General features: G+C 46.8%; 1 pseudogene; it reads left to right on the forward strand.

Moving 5' to 3' along the window:
- The window catches only part of LOC118385751 (protein phosphatase 3 catalytic subunit alpha-like), an 89842-nt pseudogene that overhangs the window by 63457 nt on the left and 4047 nt on the right, over positions 1 to 22338 (forward strand).

A 22338-nucleotide genomic window follows, 5' to 3' on the forward strand; every position in this document is an offset into this window, starting at 1 on the left:
CATATGCTATTTGTGCGTATGTCTGTGTGTGTGTTTGATTCCTTTAGTCACACAAGCAGAGGCTCCCACATACTCACATTGCTCTGAGCTTTGAGTGGGCGAAGGCCACAGTGGAGCTGATAGGAGGAGAGAGAGGGGAGGAGAGGATAGGGGGGAAGGGGGAGAGGACAGGGGATGCAGGAGTGGAGTGGGAGGAGAGGAGAGAGGATGCAGGAGTGGCGTGGGAGTAGGGGAAGGAGGAGTGGAGAGGAGAGGGAGGCGAGGAGAGGAAGGAATGAATGCATGAATGCATGAATGAAGGAAGGAAGGAAGGAAGGAAGGAAGGAAGGAAGGAAGGAAGGAAGGAAGGAGAGGAGAGGAGAGGAGAGGAGCGAAATAGAGTGAAAGAGTAGAAAACAGGGGAAAGATGAAATAATAAAATGTATGTTTGCACTGTAGCGCCACGGTGTTGAGCTCGCAGAGTCCAGTTGTTATTGTCTTCAGGGGAGTGGAGCAGCCAGCCAGTCCCAAGCTCCCAGGCTCCCTCCCCCAGGCCCAGGGTCATGGAGCCACCCACACCTCCTACTGGGGGTAGAAAGAGAGAGGCATCTGGGGCATAAACCCAGGCAGCATCTCCATGCCAACACTGCATGAGGGCGAGAGAAATGAAAACTATTTTATTTCATTATTTCTTCTCATAAAAATCATGTTGCCACGGCAACAAGAGTTTGCAACTTCTACAGCTCTCTCTTTCTCTCTCTCTCTCTCTCTCTCTCTCTCTCTCTCTCTCTCTCTCTCTCTCTCTCTCTCTCTCTCTCTCTCTCTCTCTCTCTCTCTCTCTCTCTCTCTCTCTCTCTTTTTTTCTCTCTCTGGGAGAATCAATGAGCCAAGAAGCAGCACAGATCTTCTACTGTCTAACTTACACAGGGAAAGCATGCATCACACACTCTCTTTTTTTCTCTGTACCACACACACAGACAGGCATCCAAGCACACACACACCCTTGTATCCTTTATCTTCTATAAAATCCCCTCTGTTATGTACAGTATGTAGTAGTGCTAACAGACCCAGTGATAATGTGTTCATGTGTTCTCATGGTGTGGGAATTGTTGTTTTGCAGTGTGTGGGGACATCCATGGGCAGTTTTTTGACCTTATGAAGCTGTTTGAGGTGGGTGGCTCGCCGGCTACGACGCGGTACCTCTTCCTGGGAGACTATGTGGACCGGGGATACTTCAGTATCGAGGTAAGAGACACCCACCAAACATCCTCCTCCCTTAATCCTCATAAACTATTAGTATCTTTGTCTGTACGTATACCAGTGTTTAATTCAACACCTCAATTGAATCCAATGCACAGAGAGAGATATACCATATACACACGCCAGACCAGTGGAGGCTGGTGGGAGAAGCTATAGGAGGACAGCAAATTGTAATGGCTGGAATGGAACAGAGTCAAACGTGGTTTCTATATGTTTGATACCGTTCCATTGATTCCATTCCAGCCATTACAAGGAGCCCCGTCCTTCTATAGCTCCTCCCACCAGCTTCCTCTACTCCAGACCTGTTTATGATGATTTCTACCCAAACTCCCAATCCCCAAATATTATCTCTCTACCTGTTTGGTTGTGACTGGAGGGCTTTCCTATAAGGAGCCATCAGGAGCTCTCGTTTAAATTGAAGGCATTCTGCTGTTTCCAACGAGATGTGATCCCTCCCTGTGCCCCTCCTTGCACTCTGCTGTTTCCAACGAGATGTGATCCCTCCCTGTGCCCCTCCTTGCACTCTGCTGCTTCCAACGAGATGTGATCCCTCCCTGTGCCCCTCCTTGCACTCTGCTGTTTCCAACGAGATGTGATCCCTCCCTGTCCCCCTCCTTGCACTCTGCTGCTTCCAACGAGATGTGATCCCTCCCTGTGCCCCTCCTTGCACTCTGCTGCTTCCAACGAGATGTGATCCCTCCCTGTGCCCCTCCTTGCACTCTGCTGCTTCCAACGAGATGTGATCCCTCCCTGTGCCCCTCCTTGCACTCTGCTGCTTCCAACGAGATGTGATCCCTCCCTGTGCCCCTCCTTGCACTCTGCTGTTTCCAACGAGATGTGATCCCTCCCTGTGCCCCTCCTTGCACTCTGCTGCTTCCACGCTCTGCGTGACGAGGAGCTATAGTGCACTGAAGCCTTGGAAAAACCGCGAGGAGGAAGGACGAATCATCAGTCACAATGCAGATGCTGACACGCTGCATTTGCATAAAGGAGGGCTTTCCTGTTGGCATGAGGGGTTGATTGTCCTTAAACAGACTGGCTCCACCAATTCTCATGATTATCATACTATCTTTATCAGCTGTCACCAAATCAATGACTGGGGGTCGCTCATCTGGGGTGATACATAATCATCTATGATTAAATGGAGGACAATTAGAGTTTAAATAAAGGTCAATTTTAGACTTTTTTCTGATTTGAGCTTAGGGCAGTCATTGATTGTGATACAGTCTTATTTTATCATTCTGATTTGAGCTTAGGGCAGTCATTGATCGTGTTACAGTCTGATTTTATCATTCTGATTTGAGCTTAGGGCAGTCATTGATCGTGTTACAGTCTGATTTTATCATTCTGATTTGAGCTTAGGGCAGTCATTGATCGTGTTACAGTCTGATTTTATCATTCTGATTTGAGCTTAGGGCAGTCATTGATCGTGTTACAGTCTGATTTTATCATTCTGATTTGAGCTTAGGGCAGTCATTGATCGTGTTACAGTCTGATTTTATCATTCCTATGTCATGTTATATAACAGTCTGATTTTATCATTCTGATTTGAGCTGCAGCCTGGTGCATGCCCCCGAACAGTCTATTTTATCATTCTGATTTGAGCTTATATAAACTGAGCTAATAACAGTCTTTTTACATTGACAGTGTGATTTGTATCTTTGCAGTCATTGAAAATCCTTACCCAAAGACGCTATTTTTACTGTCATGTTATATAACGAATTTATTATTTGTCAGAATACTTCACCTTCAAACAAGAATGTGATTTTATCAGGACGTTCTATTGTCTTCTGTTATAAACTGAGCTAATAACTTATCTACCATGTCTCACAGTGTGTTTTGCACTATTGATGAAAACATATCTCATGCCTTGTTCCTTGAGACAGAAGGTGAGGAGGACAGGTAGATATGGGAGAGGAGCAAGCAAGAGGTGAGGAGGTAGAGTTGTTGTCTGGGGAGGAATGGGACAGAAGGTAGAGGTGTTGTCTGGGGAGGAATGGGACAGAAGGGACAGAAGGTAGAGGTGTTGTCTGGGGAGGAATGGGACAGAAGGTAGAGTTGTTGTCTGGGGAGGAATGGGACAGAAGGTAGAGGTGTTGTCTGGGGAGGAATGGGACAGAAGGTAGAGGTGTTGTCTGGGGAGGAATGGGACAGAAGGTAGAGGTGTTGTCTGGGGAGGAATGGGACAGAAGGTAGAGGTGTTGTCTGGGGAGGAATGGGACAGAAGGTAGAGGTGTTGTCTGGGGAGGAATGGGACAGAAGGTAGAGGTGTTGTCTGGGGAGGAATGGGACAGAAGGTAGAGGTGTTGTCTGGGGAGGAATGGGACAGAAGGTAGAGGTGTTCTCTAGGTCTCTATTCATACATCCATGAAGAAGTGCATGATGAGGGTCATCTTGTTTATCTCTGCTCAGTTTCATCCCACAATACAGCATATCTTATGTGTGTGTGTGAGTATAGAAAGAGGATGGTATATTGTGTTGGATGTTTATTGGAGTATCCGTTCCAGGCTGAAATCTCTGTTACTTTTGAAACATGCGTTAATGTCAATGGTCAGCTTCTATAACAATTGAAGCTATTAGCCCATATCTGATATCAGGATTTCACCTTTACTGATGATGAGTCCCTGTGTGTATCATTATTTTGATCTAGTTGTCTCTCTGTCTGCCCCTCTCTGTGGAAATCAGGTAAAATCAAGTACTCGGAGCAAGTGTACGATTCATGTATGGACGCTTTTGACTGCCTTCCCCTGGCTGCCCTCATGAACCAGCAGTTCCTGTGTGTCCACGGAGGACTCTCACCAGAAATACACACCTTAGATGACATAAAGAAGGTACTGAACCACACCCTAGCAGTACCGAGCGATGCATAGGAATATCACATTGACTGTGTCTCTTGTCTTTGCGTACTTGAGGACAGTATATGTGCATTTTGTTTGTGTGTGTGTGTGTGTGTGTGTGTGTGTGTGTGTGTGTGTGTGTGTGTGTGTGTGTGTGTGTGTGTGTGTGTGTGTGTGTGTGTGTGTGTGTGTGTGTGTGTGTGCCTGCCAACCTGCATGTGAGTGTGTGTGTGTGTGCATTTTTGTGTTTGAAAATGTGTGTATTTGCTTGTGTCTGAATTCAGCATGTTTCTCTCTGCTGTAGATAGACCGGTTCAAGGAGCCTCCAGCGTTTGGGCCCATGTGTGACCTACTGTGGTCTGATCCTCTGGAGGACTTTGGCAACGAGAAGACCCAGGAGTTCTTCAGCCACAACACAGTCCGAGGCTGCTCCTACTTCTACAGGTCAGCTCTCTCTCCACCTCAACCCTTTCTCTCATTACTGTTCCTCATGTTTTAGAGCCATCAGGTACCACCGTCTGGAGCTGTTGTCCAAACAATTACAGGTGTAGAATCTTAATTTGATCACTCTTTTGTTGTTGAGAATTTTCCTGCACAGCTGGAAGTGCACATTTGTTGTGCATTGCAGGTTTAAAACTTCTTCTAAAGTTTGCCATTTCCACTTTAACTTGATTAGACTTGATTTGCACTAAGGAAAAATGTATCAACTATTACAAAAATGTATATTAATTACAATGCACATAATAATTCACATTTGCTGTTGCTTCAGGATTATTCTCCTGCTGTAGCAAACTGGCTCAATTGAATATCTTACATCTATACCTCCAAACCAAAAGGAATAAATCCTATCTCACACACACACACACACACACACACACACACACACACACACACACACACACACACACACACACACACACACACACACACACACACACACACACACACACACACACACACACACACACACATTGTACAGACACACAGATATACAGCACATAAATACACACCACATATCTGTGTTGCCTCTGCTCTGTATCCTATAAGCCATAGTGTGTGGCGTCATATGCCATGTCTGTGTGAGATGCAGCCGCTGCTCTGACCTACATTCTGGGTGCAGAGGGAATTTGGGCGGAAAGCCCTGGATCTATGGACTTCATACAATAGGCTCTCCAGGAGCTCAGGGCACGAACGTTATTCTGTTGCTTGCTTTTCTTTCCTGAGTAAACCTTCTCACACTTAAATATTTAACACGCTGACGAAACTTTGATGGGGCTGTGGATGGCAGTAGCTGAGGGGAGGGGTAGAGGGGTTGGTGGCAGGAAGGGATGGGTCAGCTCAACCTCAACCTCAACCTGCCTATACACAGACTACAGATTACTGCGGGTATACTACTGCGGGTAGACTAATACCCTCCACGACCACTAGGGGGCCCCCAAAAAAGAAACTCACTCTGGGTCTCAAATTAGTTTTGAGAGTGGCACAGCGGTCTAAGGCATTACATCGCAGTACTTGAGGTGTCACTACAGAAACGAGTTTGATTCCGGGCTGTGTCGCAGCCGGCCGCGACCGGGAGACCTGTGAGGCGGCACACAGTTGGGCCAGTGTTGACCGGGTTAGGGGAGGGTTTGGACGGCAAGGATGTCCTTGTCCCATCGCATTGTAGCGACTCTTGTGGCGGGCCGGGCGCATGCACACTGACTTCGGTCGCCAGGTGTACGGTGTTTCCTGTGACACATTGTAGCGACTCTTGTGGCGGGCCGGGCGCATGCACACTGACTTCGGTCGCCAGGTGTACGGTGTTTCCTGTGACACATTGTAACGACTCTTGTGGCGGGCCGGGCGCATGCACACTGACTTCGGTCGCCAGGTGTACAGTGTTTCCTGTGACACATTGATGCGACTGGCTTAAGGGTTAAGCGTGCAGTGTGTCAAGAAGCAGTACGGCTTGGCAAGGTCGTGTTTCTGAGGACGAATGGCTCTCAACCTTCGCCACTCCCGAGTCCGTAAGGGATTTGCAGCGATGGGACAAGATTGTAACTACCAATTGGATATCACGAAATTGGGGGGGAAAAGAGGTCAAAAGTACACACGCAAAAAGTAGAATACACAATGTGCAATTTAATAATGGGGCTGTTCAATGACAGACCTGTATTTGTTTCAAATCTATCACTTGATGGTTTCATTTCAGAGAGACAAATACTCATGTTTTTTTACAAAAATGTTATATACCCGGCTCTCTCTCAGAGAAATAAGTAGCGCTGCTAGGTTTTACAGTTTTACACAGTCAAATGTAACAAATAACTATATTTGTTTATAAATAAATGTACAAATAATAGATTTGTGACACCAATATTAACACATCATCATTAGATGCATTTACACACAGAAACAAGTGCAACTCTCAGGGCGTTGGCCAGTCAGTTTGTGAGGGGGACTATGGTATCCCTGGTGATAGTAGGTGGTGTGGACGGATCCCAGCTGGCTTATGTCCATGTTTAAAAGGCTTTGTGTGTTGATGTGTGCTGTCTCATTCTGACTGACCACAGTAATACATTAAGGGAACTATCAGACAGCAACAAAACACTTTATGTAGTTTCACCCAGCATCCTTGTTGCTAGGTGATGGACTGAACTTGTTTTGATATGATGAGGTGAAAAGGCTTATGGCCTGGTTTGTCAGTGAGGGGTTCTAATGTTTTCTTCAGGGAAAGTCTCTGTAATGATTCTCATCAGTCACTCTGTAACCCTAAGGTTTCAGCACCTGAAAGTTTTACCAATACACAGGTTCAGAGAAACGCCCCAGGTGCCAAATCTGACACAGATATGAGAAGACCCCCTCCTCTGACCCACTGAGCCATGGATTAAAAAACTATGCCGATCAATGTGTGAGCTTGAGTCGTCAGCATGTGCATACCATTTTTTCATAACCTTTGTTATCCTGTCATTTTATGAATCTGATAATTTAACAGAAATGTGCATGTTTTAATTATGGCGATCATAGTCTCTCTTTTTTCTGTTCATCATCTCACAAAATAGACTATACGATTAAATGACCGTATACACATTCAGACCTTCAGGAATCGGAATGGAATCAAGCTGAAGCTAAAACTGTATCTCTGTCTGTATCAGCAGGACAGAGTTACATACAGAGGGGTGATACATTAGACTGCTGGTGGGGGTTGTGAGGTTGAAGGAGAGGGATGTAGAGGAGATGAGAGGAGGAGTAGACATGTGCATAGGAACCTCCTACTCCAAACCAGGCGGTTGAAATGCATCGTGGGTGTAAAACAAGAGTCCGGGCAGGGGCCGGTATCAGCTCAACACTGCCATCTATCCCACAATTCCCCTGGGGCTCTGCAATGAGCTGTTGCTATGACAACCCACTCCTCCAGCCCAAACTGGAGCACGTGATAGGAAGAGAGATGGAAGGGAAGGAGTGATCTGTGTCGAGGGAGAAGAGAGAGGCGGAGGAACAATGCTGTCAAACCGGCCATCTTGTTAACAGTTGGCTTAAAGGATGGAGAAATGTAGCAAAATATCTCACATTACCTGTCAGGGTAGAACTGACAGCCAGTTAGCAGTCAAATAATAGCTGACATGGTTTGTTGTGTTTTTGAGCCAGTGAGTGGTATTAGGTTGCTTTGGGGCGAACTGGGAGCTGTGTGATGTGATGGGCTGGGCTGGGATGGCCTGGGATGGGCTGGGATGGGCTGGGATGGGCTGGGTTGACCTGGGATGGGCTGGGTTGGCCTGGGATGGGCTGGGATGGGCTGGGTTGGCCTGGGATGGGCTGGGATGGGCTGGGTTGGGCTGGGATGGGCTGGGTTGGCCTGGGATGGGCTGGGATGGGCTGGGTTGGCCTGGGATGGGCTGGGTTGACCTGGGATGGCCTGGGTTGGCCTGGGATGGGCTGGGATGGGCTGGGTTGGCCTGGGATGGGCTGGGTTGGCCTGGGATGGCCTAGGATGGGCTGGGTTGGCCTGGGATGGGCTGGGTTGGCCTGGGATGGGCTGGGATGGGCTGGGTTGGGCTGGGATGAGCTGGGATGGGCTGGGTTGGCCTGGGATGGGCTGGGTTGGCTTGGGATGGGCTGGGCTGGGATGGGCTGGGTTGGCCTGGGATGGGTTGGCTTGGGATGGGCTGGGCTGGGCTGGGTTGGCCTGGGATGGGCTGGGCTGGGATGGGCTGGGTTGACCTGGGATGGGCTGGGCTGGTATGGGCTGGGTTGGCCTGGGATGGGCTGGGTTGGGATGGGCTGGGTTGGCCTGGGATGGGCTGGGATGGGCTGGGTTGGCCTGGGATGGGCTGGGTTGACCTGGGATGGGCTGGGATGGGCTGGGTTGGCCTGGGATGGGCTGGGCTGGGTTGGCCTGGGATGGCCTAGGATGGGCTGTTGGCCTGGGATGGGTTGGGTTGGCCTGGGATGGGCTGGGATGGGCTGGGTTGGCCTGGGATGGGCTGGGCTGGGATGGGCTGGGTTGACCTGGGATGGGCTGGGTTGGCCTTGGCTGGGTTGGCTTGGGATGGGCTGGGCTGGGATGGGCTGGGTTGGCCTGGGATGGGCTGGGTTGGCCTGGGATGGGCTGGGCTGGGTTGACCTGGGATGGGCTAGGTTGGCCTGGGATGGGCTGGGCTGGGCTGGGTTGGCCTGGGATGGGCTGGGCTGGGATGGGTTGACCTGGGATGGGCTGGGCTGGGCTGGTATGGGCTGGGTTGGCCTGGGATGGGCTGGGCTGGGCTGTTCTGACTTGCATCATATTGAGCAGTGCTCTAATAACAACACACTGACGCCTGCTGACGCTCTGAACTGTTTTGTTGTGTTGTAGGACAATGTCAATGTTCTAGTCTGTGGCTGGACCAGGGGTATCATATTATATTCTCTGTTTCGTGACTATAGTCATATCGTGTTTTTCCACTGTGTATTCAGATATGCTCTGTTACACAATACTTACAGTATGTATTCTGCATTTTGTTTGGTTACATAGGTCAGTGCTAGCTGTGTTGCTCTGTTATATGTGTCAAACAGTGTGAATTTAGATATGCCATCCCCAAAACCTTTTCTCCTTCTTCTGCCGTGCAGTTATCCAGCTGTATGTGAGTTCCTACAGAACAATAACTTATTATCAGTCATCCGAGCACATGAAGCACAAGATGCTGGGTATGTACCGACACCACATCTTTCTCTCTCTCTTTATATCTTCTTCTTTCTCTCTCTTACAAACACTTTTAGCTTTAATATGATTCATGATTCATCCAGATGATTAACCTGAAAACCCGTCCCCCTCTCTGTCTGTGCTGTCTTATAGCTACCGCATGTACCGGAAGAGCCAAACCACCGGCTTCCCCTCCCTCATCACTATCTTCTCAGCGCCAAACTACCTTGACGTTTACAACAACAAAGGTCAGTCTGTCTATTCCATGTATTTGTAGAGTTTTTATATGCATACTGTACATATACATTTAAACTCAGTTTATCACAATTCCTGACATTTAATCCTAGTAAACATTCCCTGTCTTACGTCAGTTAGGATCACCACTTTATTTTAAGAATGTGAAATGTCAGAAAAATAGTAGAGAGAATGATGTATTTCAGCTTTTATTTCTTTCATCACATTTCCAATGGGTCAGAAGTTTACATACACTGAATTAGTATTTGGTAGGATTGCCTTTAAATTGTTTAACTTGGGTCAAATTTTTCGGGTAGCCTTCCACAAGCTTCCTACAATAAGTTGGGTGAATTTTTGCCCATTCCTCCTGACAGAGCTGGTGTAACTGAGTCAGGTTTGTAGGCCTCCTTGCTCACACACACTTCCTCAGATCTGCCAAACAAATTTTCCATAGGATTGAGGTCAGGGCTTTGTGATGGCCACTCCAATACCTTGACTTTGTTGTCCTTAAACCATTTTACCACAACTTTGGAAGTATGCTTGGGGTCATTGTCCATTTGGAAGACCCATTTGCGACCAAGCTTTAACTTTCTGACTCATGTCTTGAGATGTTTCTTCAATATATCCACATAAATTTCCTGCCTCATGATGCCATCTATTTTGTGAAGTGCACCAGTCCTTCCTGCAGCAAAGCACCCCCACATCATGATGCTGCCACCCTTGTGCTTCACAGTTGGGATGGTGTTCTTCGGCTTGCTAGCCTCCTCCATTTTCCTCCAAACATTACGATGGTCATTATGGCCAAAGAGTTCTATTTTTGTTTCATCAGATCAGAGGACATTTCTCCAAAAAGTACGATCTTTGTCCCCATGTGCAGTTGCAAACCGTAGTCTGGCTTTTTTATGGCGGTTTTGGAGCAGTATCTTCTTCCTTGATGAGCTGCCTTTCAGGTTATGTCGATATAGGACTTGTTTTACTGTGGATATAGATACGTTTGTACCTGTTTCCTCCAGTATCTTCACAAGGTCCTTTGCAGTTGTTCTGGGATTGATTTGCACCAGAGTACAGCCTTCCTGAGCGGTTTGAAAGCTACATGGTCCCATGGTGTTTATACTTGCGTACTATTGTTTGTACAGATGAATGTGGTACCTTCAGGCGTTTGGAAATTGCTCCCAAGGATGAACCAGACTTGTGGAGGTCTACAATTATTTTTCTGAGGTCTTCTTTTGATTTTCCCATGATGTCAGGCAAAGAGGCACGGAGTTTGAAGGTAGACCTTGAAATACATCCACAGGTACACCTCCAATTGACTCAAATTATGTCAATCAGCCTATCAGAAGCTTCTAAAGCCATGACATATTTTTGTGGAATTTTCCAAGCTGTTTAAAAGCACAGTCAACTTAGTGTATGTCCATTTCTGACCACTGGAATTGTGATACAGTGAATTATAAGTGAAATCATTTTTCTGTTAACAATTGTTGGAAAAGTTTCTTGTGTCATGCACAAAGTAGATGTCCTAACCGACTTGCTAAAACTATAGTTTGTTAACAAGAAATGTATGGAGTGGTTGAAAAACGGGTTTTAATGACTCCAACCTAAGTTTATGTAAACTTCTGACTTCAACTGTACACAGTACCAGTCAAGGGTTTGGAGACACATACTCAAACTGTACACAGTACTAGTCAAGGGTTTGGAGACACCTACTCAAACTGTACACAGTACTAGTCAAGGGTTCGGAGACACCTACTCAAACTGTACACAGTACTAGTCAAGGGTTTGGAGACACCTACTCAAACTGTACACAGTACTAGTCAAGGGTTCGGAGACACCTACTCAAACTGTACACAGTACTAGTCAAGGGTTTGGAGACACCTACTCAAACTGTACACAGTACTAGTCAAGGGTTCGGAGACACCTACTCAAACTGTACACAGTACTAGTCAAGGGTTTGGAGACACCTACTCAAACTGTACACAGTACTAGTCAAGGGTTCGGAGACACCTACTCAAACTGTACACAGTACTAGTCAAGGGTTTGGAGACACCTACTCAAACTGTACACAGTACCAGTCAAGGGTTTGGAGACACCTACTCATTCTACATTGTAGACTAATTGTGAAGACATCAAAACTATGAAATAACACATATGGAATCATGTAGTAACCAAAAAAAATGTTAAACAAATCTAAATATATTTTACATTTGATATTCTTCAAAGTAGCCACCCATTGCCTTGATGACAGCTTTGCACACTCTTGGCATTCTATCAACCAGCTTCACCTGGAATGCTTTTCCAACAGTCTTGAAGGAGTTCCCACATATGCTGAGCACTTGTCTGCTTTTCCTTCACTCTGCGGTCAACTCATCCCAAACCATCTCAATTGGGTTGAGGTTGGGTGATTGTGGAGTCCAGGTCATCTGATACAGCATTCAATCACTCTCCTTCTTGGTCAAATAGCCCTTACACTGCCTGGAGATGTGTTGGGTCATTGTCCTGTTGAAAAACAATAGTTAGTCCCACTTAGCGCAAACCAGATGGGATGGCGTATCGCTGCAGAATGCTGTGGTAGCCATGCTGGTTAAGTGTGCCTTGAATTCTAAATAAATCACCAGTGTCACCAGCCAAGCTCTCCCAAATAATAATTTGTGGAAAAGTTAATTTGTTGAATTTCTTTCCTTCTTAATGCGTTTGAGCCAATCAAAATATAGCTCATTGGCCAGATGGAAGCCACTCCTCAGAAAAGGCACATGACATCCAAAATCCACCTAAAGACTCTCAGACCATGAGAAACAAGATACTCTGGTCTGATGAAACCTTGATTGAACTCTTTGGCCTGATTGCCAAGTGTCACATCTGGAAGAAACCTTGCACCATCCCTACGTTGAAGCGTGGTGGTGGCAGCATCATGCTGTGGGGCTGTTTTTCAGCGGTAGGGACTGGGAGACTAGTCAGGATCAAGGCAAAGATGAACGGAGCAAAGTACAAAGAGATCCTTGATGAAAACCTGCTCAAGAGAGCTCAGGACTTCAGACTAGGGCAAAGGTACACCTTCCAACAGGACAACGACCCTAAGCACACAGCCAAGACAACGTAGGAGTGGCTTCGGGACAAGTCTCTTTATGTACTTGAGTGGCTCAGCCTGAGCCCAGACTTGAACATCTCTGGAGAGACCTGAAAATAGCTGTGTGGCGACGCTCCCCATTCAACCTGACAGAGCTTGAGAGGATCTGCAGAGAAGAATGGGAGTAAACTCCCCAAATACAGGTGTGCCAAGTTTGTAGCATAATACATAAGAAGACTCAAGGCTGTAATCACTGCCGAAGGAGCTTCAACAAAGTACTGTGTAAAGGGTCTGAATACTTCTATAAAGTTATTTCAGTTTTTTTTATTTTAATAAATTAGCTAACTTTTCTAAAAAACTGTTTTTGCCTTGTCATTATGGGGTATTGTGTGTCGATTGATGAGGGAAAAAAATCTATGTAATCAATTTTAGAAGAAGGCTGTAATGTAATTGTAATGATGTGCGCTGAGAGTCTGGAAGCAAATTCAGGGAGTGTGTGTCAATAAAATAAACAGAACATAATACAAAAGCAGAACCTTGAACAACGCAGACATGAAACAATGGCCCCTGGGGAAGGAACCAAACGGAGTGACATATATAGGGCAGGTAATCAAGGAAGTGATGGAGTCCAGGTGAGTCTGACGTCGCGTAGGTGCGGGTAACGATGGTGACAGGTGTGTGCCATTGTGAGCAGCCTGGTGACCTAGAGGCGGAGAGGGAGCACACGTGACAGAAATAAAATGTGGAACAAGTCAAGGGGTCTGAATATTTCTCCATATTTTTTGTGTATTGTATTTGATATATAAGCGTATGTATTTGTAGTGTTATTAACGTATGAGTCTATGTGAACCAGTATATACGTAGTGAATGTATGTTGGATCATATGTGTGTTGGTGGGTGCTGTTCATTGTGTAGCTTGATGGAGATGGATAGTGAGCCATGGTAAGAGCGTGGGAGGGACTGTCGGTATGGCTGGCCATCTCCATGTTACTTTATATCTCCTGGTGAAACAGTGTCCGCACTTCACTTCTGGGGCTGGAGAGGGGCAACTCATGTTTGATCATCTCATCTCCTTTCTCTGTCACTGTCCTGTGCCACTGTTTCTCTCTGTCTCTTTCTGTGTATGTCTCTATTTCTGTCTCTGTCCCTTTCTCTTCCTCTGTCCCTTTCTTTCCTCTTTCTCTGTCTCTGTCCCTTTCTCTTTCTCTGTCTTTTTCTCTGTCTGTCTCTGCCAGTCTGTCTCTTTCTCTTTGTCTGTCACTATGCCTCTGTCTCTGTCCATTTGTCTTCCTCTTTCTGTCTCTGTCTCTTCCTCTGTCTCTATCCCTTCCTCTTCCTCTTGTCTGTCTCTGTCTCTGTCCCTTTCTCTTCATCTGTCTCTGTCTCTGTCCCTTTCTCTTCCTCTGTCTCTGTCCCTTTCTCTTCCTATTTCTGTCTCTGTCTCTGTCCCTTTCTCTTCCTATTTCTGTCTCTGTCTCTGTCCCTTCCTCTTCCTCTTTCTGTCTCTGTCCCTTCCTCTTTCTGTCTCTGTCCCTTCCTCTTTCTGTCTCTGTCCCTTCCTCTTTCTGTCTCTGTCCCTTCCTCTTTCTGTCTCTGTCCCTTCCTCTTTCTGTCTCTGTCCCTTCCTCTTTCTGTCTCTGTCCCTTCCTCTTTCTGTCTCTGTCCCTTCCTCTTCCTCTTTCTGTCTCTGTCCCTTTCTCTTCCTCTTTCTGTCTCTGTCCCTTTCTGTTCCTCTTTCTGTCTCTGTCCCTTCCTCTTCCTCTTTCTGTCTCTGTCCCTTCCTCTTCCTCTTTCTGTCTCTGTCCCTTTCTCTTCCTCTTTCTGTCTCTGTCCCTTCCTCTTCCTCTTTCTGTCTCTGTCCCTTTCTCTTCCTCTTTCTGTCTCTGTCTCTGTCCCTTTCTCTTCCTCTTTCTGTCTCTGTCCCTTTCTCTTCCTCTTTCTGTATGTCCCTTTCTCTTCCTATTTCTGTCTCTGTCCCTTTCTCTTCCTGTCTCTGTCTCTGTCCCTTTCTCTTCCTATTTCTGTCCCTTTCTCTTACTGTCTCTGTCTCTGTCCCTTTCTCTTCCTATTTCTGTCTCTGTCCCTTTCTCTTCCTATTTCTGTCTCTGTCTCTGTCCCTTTCTCTTCCTGTCTCTGTCTCTGTCTCTGTCCCTTTCTCTTCCTATTTCTGTCTCTGTCTCTGTCCCTTTCTCTTCCTGTCTCTGTCTCTGTCTCTGTCCCTTTCTCTTCCTATTTCTGTCTCTGTCTCTGTCCCTTTCTCTTCCTGTCTCTGTCTCTGTCCCTTTCTCTTCCTATTTCTGTCTCTTCCTCTTTCTCTCTGTCCCTTTCTCTTCCTGTCTCTGTCTCTGTCCCTTTCTCTTCCTCTTTCTGTCTCTGTCCCTTTCTCTTCCTCTTTCTGTCTCTGTCCCTTTCTCTTCCTCTTTCTGTCTCTGTCCCTTTCTCTTCCTATTTCTGTCTCTGTCTCTGTCCCTTTCTCTTCCTATTTCTGTCTCTGTCTCTGTCCCTTTCTCTTCCTATTTCTGTCTCTTCCTCTGTCTCTGTTTCTGTCCCTTTCTCTTCCTATTTCTGTCTCTGTCTCTGTCCCTTTCTCTTTCTGTCTCTTCCTCTTTCTGTCTCTGTCCCTTTCTCTTCCTCTTTCTGTCTCTATCCCTTTCTCTTCCTATTTCTGTCTCTGTCTCTATCCCTTTCTCTTCCTATTTCTGTCTCTGTCTCTGTCCCTTTCTCTTCCTATTTCTGTCTCTTCCTCTGTCTCTGTCTCTGTCCCTTTCTCTTCCTCTGTCTCTTTCTCTTCCTCTTTCTGTCTCTGTCCCTTTCTCTTCCTATTTCTGTCTGTCCCTTTCTCTTCCTATTTCTGTCTGTCCCTTTATCTTTCTCTTCCTATTTCTGTCTCTGTCCCTTTCTCTTCCTCTTTTTGTCTCTTTCTCTTTATCTGTCCTGTGCCTCTGTTTCTCTCTCGTTCCGTTTCTCTCTTTCCTTCTGTCACTATGCCTCTATCTCTGTCTCTTCCTCTGTCTCGTCTGTTTCTTTCACTGTGTCAATGTCTCTCTCACACACAAACACATACACATATCAAGGTGTGCACCCCCATAAGACTATGAATGTTGCTCCAGCCTACTATCTTCAGGATACTCTGAACAGCCAGTGTGTAATTAGACCTCTGCTCTTGGTGTGATTTGATAGATTATTAGATGTCCTTCATTGGTTTTTTTAGACAAATCATTTGTTTGATTTCATGGATTGTGTTACCTCTTTGAATAAAAAAGTTCCTTCCTGTAGTATCTGTTTGTCAAGAAACAAAACTCATATCATGATTATTCTGTATATAGTGGAAGTAAAATAGGAAAGCACTGTCATAATCCAAGAGCTAGCTCCCATCAACCACTGCTGTTTCAAAGACGTGCTTTTTTCTTCTCAAATTGTTGTCTTCAAAATGACCTTCGTTGGTCCTTCCAGTCACTGTGAATATGCCTGCAGAAGAAGCACATCATTACGCTCTGTTTCCTGTCCGCAACTGGAGGCATGAAACGTTGGTGTGAGAGGGAAGAAACAATGCCGTCTCGGGAATGGACAGGATTTCAAACGCATTGTCATGCATATGCTTGCAGCAAAATAACGCATGCTGCGCCATTGATATAGGAGTGGGCTCAAAATGGAGAAATCCACGGCATTAATGATGTACAACGTGATGAATGTATCCCTCAGTGATGTACAGCGTGATGAATGTATCCCTCAGTGATGTACAGCGTGATGAATGTATCCCTCAGTGATGTACAGCGTGATGAATGTGTCCCTCAGTGATGTACAGCGTGATGAATGTATCCCTCAGTGATGTACAGCGTGATGAATGTATCCCTCAGTGATGTACAGCGTGATGAATGTATCCGTCAGTGATGTACAGCGTGATGAATGTGTCCCTCAGTGATGTACAGCGTGATGAATGTATCCCTCAGTGATGTACAGCGTGATGAATGTGTCCCTCAGTGATGTACAGCGTGATGAATGTGTCCCTCAGTGATGTACAGCGTGATGAATGTATCCCTCAGTGATGTACAGCGTGATGAATGTGTCCCTCATTGATGTACAGCGTGATGAATGTGTCCCTCAGTGTTGTACAGCGTGATGAATGTGTCCCTCAGTGATGTACAGCGTGATGAATGTGTCCCTCAGTGATGTACAGCGTGATGAATGTATCCCTCAGTGATGTACAGCGTGATGAATGTGTCCCTCAGTGATGTACAGCGTGATGAATGTATCCCTCAGTGATGTACAACGTGATGAATGTATCCCTCAGTGATGTACAGCGTGATGAATGTGTCCCTCAGTGATGTACAGCGTGATGAATGTATCCCTCAGTGATGTACAGCGTGATGAATGTGTCCCTCAGTGATGTACAGCGTGATGAATGTATCCCTCAGTGATGTACAACGTGATGAATGTATCCCTCAGTGATGTACAACGTGATGAATGTGTCCCTCAGTGATGTACAGCGTGATGAATGTATCCCTCAGTGATGTACAACGTGATGAATGTATCCCTCAGTGATGTACAACGTGATGAATGTATCCCTCAGTGATGTACAACGTGATGAATGTATCCCTCAGTGATGTACAGCGTGATGAATGTATCCCTCAGTGGTGTACAGCGTGATGAATGTATCCCTCAGTGATGTACAGCGTGATGAATGTATCCCTCAGTGTTGTACAGCGTGATGAATGTATCCCTCAGTGATGTACAGCGTGATGAATGTATCCCTCAGTGATGTACAGCGTGATGAATGTATCCCTCAGTGTTGTACAGCGTGATGAATGTATCCCTCAGTGATGTACAGCGTGATGAATGTATCCCTCAGTGTTGTACAGCGTGATGAATGTATCCCTCAGTGATGTACAGCGTGATGAATGTATCCCTCAGTGATGTACATCGTGATGAATGTATCCCTCAGTGGTGTACAGCGTGATGAATGTATCCCTCAGTGATGTACAGCGTGATGAATGTATCCCTCAGTGATGTACAGCGTGATGAATGTATCCCTCAGTGATGTACAGCGTGATGAATGTGTCCCTCAGTGATGTACAGCGTGATGAATGTATCCCTCAGTGATGTACAGCGTGATGAATGTGTCCCTCAGTGATGTACAGCGTGATGAATGTATCCCTCAGTGATGTACAGCGTGATGAATGTATCCCTCAGTGATGTACAACGTGATGAATGTATCCCTCAGTGATGTACAGCGTGATGAATGTATCCCTCAGTGGTGTACAGCGTGATGAATGTATCCCTCAGTGATGTACAGCGTGATGAATGTATCCCTCAGTGATGTACAGCGTGATGAATGTATCCCTCAGTGATGTACAGCGTGATGAATGTATCCCTCAGTGATGTACAGCGTGATGAATGTATCCCTCAGTGATGTACAGCGTGATGAATGTATCCCTCAGTGATGTACAGCGTGATGAATGTATCCCTCAGTGATGTACAACGTGATGAATGTATCCCTCAGTGATGTACAGCGTGATGAATGTATCCCTCAGTGATGTACAGCGTGATGAATGTATCCCTCAGTGATGTACAGCGTGATGAATGTGTCCCTCAGTGATGTACAGCGTGATGAATGTATCCCTCATTGATGTACAGTGTGATGAATGTGTCCCTCAGTGATGTACAGCGTGATGAATGTGTCCCTCAGTGATGTACAGTGTGATGAATGTGTCCCTCAGTGATGTACAGCGTGATGAATGTGTCCCTCAGTGATGTACAGCGTGATGAATGTGTCCCTCAGTGATGTACAGCGTGATGAATGTGTCCCTCAGTGATGTACAGCGTGATGAATGTGTCCCTCAGTGATGTACAGCGTGATGTGCTCCACACACCGATGGATGTTTCTTACTGTGTTCTTTCTGTAAACCTACTATGTTTTGTGTAGTATGTGTGTATCCTTGTAGATACAGACATTTTTATATTTACGTGACATGTATGTTTACATTCCCCTCCACAGCTGCAGTACTGAAGTATGAGAACAACGTGATGAACATCCGGCAATTCAACTGCTCCCCTCATCCCTACTGGCTGCCCAACTTCATGGACGTGTTCACCTGGTCCCTGCCGTTTGTGGGGGAGAAAGGTACCACTTCCACCCTTTCCCAATCCTTAGTAGACCATGTCTATGTGTAATGATGACTCTACTGTACTGTTTTAATCATTTGAATCATTCATTTGACCTGAGTGCTGAGAGTCATCTTCATTTGCTAGGCTAGACAAACATTCCACAGGACACATCCATGTTCTCTGACGGATGGGCTCAGAGATGACCGATTTACCCTCTTGCTACATTTTATCGTAAAGAAATATGTACAGCAGCGCCCTCCTCTAATAGATTTTGACCTCTCTCCAGTCACAGAGATGCTGGTGAACGTGTTGAGCATCTGCTCTGACGACGAGCTCATGAACGACGGAGACGACCAAGAGATCTTAGATGGTGAGTCACTGGTATACAGTACTGTTAAGAGCCCATTAGAACTGCAGTGTCTCACACTCCTCTCCCTGGCATAGAGTAGGTCCCTCCCTATAAACAAGTAAAAGCACATACTATTATGGTATTCGTAGACGATATGTCCTCTGGGTGTTTATTTGTTATGAGGGGCTCATTGAATTACCAGTAAAGAATATAAATGGATCATTTCAATGTGGCCCATAGACTCACTCCTGATATCTGAAAATGAGTGTTGTCTCTTTCTAGCCAACGCAGCTGCAGCTCGGAAGGAGGTGATCAGGAACAAAATCCGCGCCATTGGGAAAATGGCCACGATGTTCAAAGTGCTTCGGTGAAAAAGTTCTCCACCTCGCCTCACATCAGCCTTCTACTGTAGCTGTTGCACCTGAGCACATCTCTAATACTGAGCATAGAGTTATTATAATAGAGTGGATATACAGTAGAAGCATACAGGAGTGACCATTGTGGATGTCCTCTGACCTGTGTGTGGTGCTGTTCCGTGTGTCCTGCAGGGAGGAGAGTGAGAACGTGTTGACGCTGAAGGGTCTGACGCCTACTGGCATGCTGCCCAGCGGTGTGCTCTCCGGGGGCAAACAGACCCTACAGAGTGGTGAGGACGAGGCCCAGGCCAGGGCTGTTCTATCCCTCCCTCCATTCCCTCACTGTCTGTTCGTTCCTCTTTCTATCACTGTGACTCTTCTCTTTGTCACAGTCTCCGTCGCTCTCCCTCTCTCCGTGGGTCTTTGTCTTCGTATTCGTCCTCTGGTCCCTTTGTTTCTGACCCAGGTTTGGGCAGCGACCCTTGACTCTGGAGGCCTGCAGATTCTGCCCCCTTTAGCCACAGCTGACACTAGAGAGACAGTCATCTCACCTCACCAGTCATCTCACCTCACCAGTCACCTCATCTCATCTCACCTCACCAGTCACCTCACCTCACCAGTCATCTCACCTCACCTCACCAGTCACCTCACCTCACCAGTCATCTCACCTCACCAGTCATCTCGTCATCTCACCTCACCAGTCATCTCACCTCACCAGTCATCTCACCTCACCAGTCGTCTCATCATCTCACCAGTCGTCTCATCATCTCACCAGTAATCTCACCTCACCAGTCATCTCGTCATCTCACCTCACCAGTCATCTCACCTCACCAGTCGTCTCATCATCTCACCAGTCGTCTCATCATCTCACCAGTCATCTCACCTCACCAGTCATCTCGTCATCTCACCTCACCAGTCATCTCGCCATCTCACCTCACCAGTCATCTCACCTCACCAGTCGTCTCATCATCTCACCAGTCATCTCACCTCACCAGTCATCTCGTCATCTCACCTCACCAGTCATCTCGTCATCTCACCAGTCATCTCTTCATCTCACCTCAGCAGTCATCTCTTCATCTCACCTCAGCAGTCATCTCGTCATCACACCTCACCAGTCATCTCGTCATCTCACCTCAGCAGTCATCTCGCCATCTCACCTCACCAGTCATCTCACCTCACCAGTCGTCTCATCATCTCACCTCACCAGTCATCTCACCTCACCAGTCATCTCACCTCACCAGTCATCTCACCTCACCAGTCATCTCACCTCACCAGTCATCTCGTCATCTCACCTCACCAGTCATCTCGTCATCTCACCAGTCATCTCGTCATCTCACCTCACCAGTCATCTCGTCATCTCACCAGTCATCTCTTCATCTCACCTCACCTCACCAGTCATCTCTTCATCTCACCTCAGCAGTCATCTCGTCATCTCACCTCAGCAGTCATCTTGTCATCTCACCTCAGCAGTCATCTCGTCATCTCACCTCACCAGTCATCTCGTCATCTCACCAGTCATCTCACCAGTCATCTCTTCATCTCACCTCACCAGTCATCTCGTCATCTCACAAGTCATCTCTTCATCTCACCTCAGCAGTCATCTCTTCATCTCACCTCACCAGTCATCTCTTCATCTCACCTCACCAGTCATCTCTTCATCTCACCTCACCAGTCATCTCGTCATCTCACAAGTCATCTCTTCATCTCACCTCACCAGTCATCTCGTCATCTCACCAGTCATCTCTTCATCTCACCTCACCTCACCAGTCATCTCTTCATCTCACCTCAGCAGTCATCTCGTCATCACACCTCACCAGTCATCTCGTCATCTCACCTCACCAGTCATCTCGTCATCTCACCTCACCAGTCATCTCGTCATCTCACCTCAGCAGTCATCTCGTCATCTCACCTCAGCAGTCATCTCGTCATCTCACCTCACCAGTCATCACGTTATCTCACCAGTCATCTCTTCATCTCACCTCACCAGTCATCTCGTCATCTCACCAGTCATCTCTTCATCTCACCTCAGCAGTCATCTCTTCATCTCACCTCAGCAGTCATCTCGTCATCTCACCTCAGCAGTCATCTCTTCATCTCACCTCAGCAGTCATCTCTTCATCTCACCTCAGCAGTCATCTCTTCATCTCACCTCAGCAGTCATCTCTTCATCTCACCTCAGCAGTCATCTAGTCATCTCACCTCGCCAGTCGTCTCACCTCGCCAATCGTCTCACCTCACCAGTCGTCTCACCTCGCCAGTCGTCTCACCTCGCCTATCGTCTCACCGTCTCACCTCGCCAGTCATCTCACCTCGCCAATCATCTCACCGTCTCACCTCGCCAGTCGTCTCACCATCTCACCTCACCAGTCGTCTCACCATCTCACCTCACCAGTCGTCTCACCATCTCACCTCAACAGTCGTCTCACCATCTCATCTCACCAGTTGTCTCACCTCACCTGTGTTTACTCCCATTGAGTTGACCTTTGAAATTCTGGATGCCTACCACAATGTTACCCAAGTTCAGTCAGGTCCTGTGGCCCTCCAGAGTCTCTCAAGCCCAGCCCTAGGGTGTTCCCCAGGCCTCTGGCCACTCAGTCTGGCTGTGTTTCTGCAGTACATGCGTCTCTCACTGCCTGGTCTCTTGCTGGTCTCTAGCTAGCTAGCTGCCTACCTACCGCCGGGGGCTGCATTCTGCATTCTGCATGGCTTTGTCAGAAGTAACTCGCTCCCCTCCTTTCCCCCCCAGCCACCACCGAGGCCATTGAAGCAATCGACACAGAAACTGAGGATGGAGAAGGTAAAGCTGTGTCCCCCACCCCACCCCTATCAGCAGGCTGGCCTGCAGGACATACATTGGGTCAACTACCCATCAGTTACAATAGTAATACATATTCAGCCTGCATTTAACAACTTATCAGGGGGACAGTTGGTTTTAGAATGGGTAGCACAGAACTTTGCAGTATCTTGATTACAAGATATCTCAACTATATCAGTTATGATGT

The sequence above is a fragment of the Oncorhynchus keta genome, chromosome 6, assembly GCF_023373465.1.
Source record: "Oncorhynchus keta strain PuntledgeMale-10-30-2019 chromosome 6, Oket_V2, whole genome shotgun sequence".
Taxonomy (NCBI): Eukaryota; Metazoa; Chordata; class Actinopteri; order Salmoniformes; family Salmonidae; genus Oncorhynchus; species Oncorhynchus keta.